This window comes from Suncus etruscus, chromosome 1, assembly GCF_024139225.1.
Source record: "Suncus etruscus isolate mSunEtr1 chromosome 1, mSunEtr1.pri.cur, whole genome shotgun sequence".
In the NCBI taxonomy this organism is placed as follows: domain Eukaryota; kingdom Metazoa; phylum Chordata; class Mammalia; order Eulipotyphla; family Soricidae; genus Suncus; species Suncus etruscus.
The window spans coordinates 121622029-121622789 of record NC_064848.1 but is presented as its reverse complement, the minus strand read 5'-3'; the positions used below and the strand labels follow the sequence as shown (position 1 = coordinate 121622789).

General features: G+C 31.8%; 1 non-coding gene across 1 annotated transcript; it reads right to left on the bottom strand.

Moving 5' to 3' along the window:
* Nucleotides 1-456: 456 nt before the first annotated feature.
* LOC126027587 (U6 spliceosomal RNA) lies at nucleotides 457-560 on the bottom strand. The gene has a single exon (XR_007502289.1). It is a non-coding gene; the product is annotated as a U6 spliceosomal RNA (small nuclear RNA).
* Between the last annotated feature and the right edge of the window lie 201 nt (nucleotides 561-761).

Here is a 761-nt window from a genome sequence, read left to right as displayed (position 1 = left end):
CATGCCTGTTCCTCTGGGAGACACTAAATTGTATATTTTATGTTGCTCTGTTTACAGGTAAGTATTAATGAAATTATTTTTTAAAGTATAGAAAAATGTGAAATGTATTGCATACTCAATAAGGTTATTAAGTCATTGCCAGATTTATTAAGGTATTTGTTTCTAGTTGTTCTTTCTGTTGTTTGTTTCATTTCTGAACATTAGGTTGCTTCAAATCCACATTGATGTCTAAATTGGTGTGTTTCTATTGGGGTGACAGTATTGAAAAATCTGGAGTTGTGTGGTCTAGTAATTCAAACTAGAATTGAAATCCTTTAACTTGGAGCAAGAATTGGGAAATAGGCTGCAAAATAACAACACAGATCTAACCATAGAGAACTTAGGAAAATGCATGAATATTTGTCTACACAATAGTCTAGTAAACTTACTATTGTTCTAATCCTTCTGTCTTTTTTTTTAAATATGGAATGCTTCGCAAATTTGCATGTCATCCTTGCGCAGGGGCCATGCTAATCTCTGTAGTGTTCCAATTTTAGTATATGTGCTGCCGAAGTGAGCACATACTTCTGTCTTATAAACAAATTTTCCTTTTATTTTTTTAACACCTTAATTCTATTTAAAGTAGTAGTCCTTTAAGGGTAATTAAATTTACCATGAATCTCAAAGCTTTAATAACTGTGGTCTTTACAACTGGGGTATATTATTTTTCAGAACATATATTTTTAGGCTGGAGAGACAAATCATTTTGAGTGCCTACTATA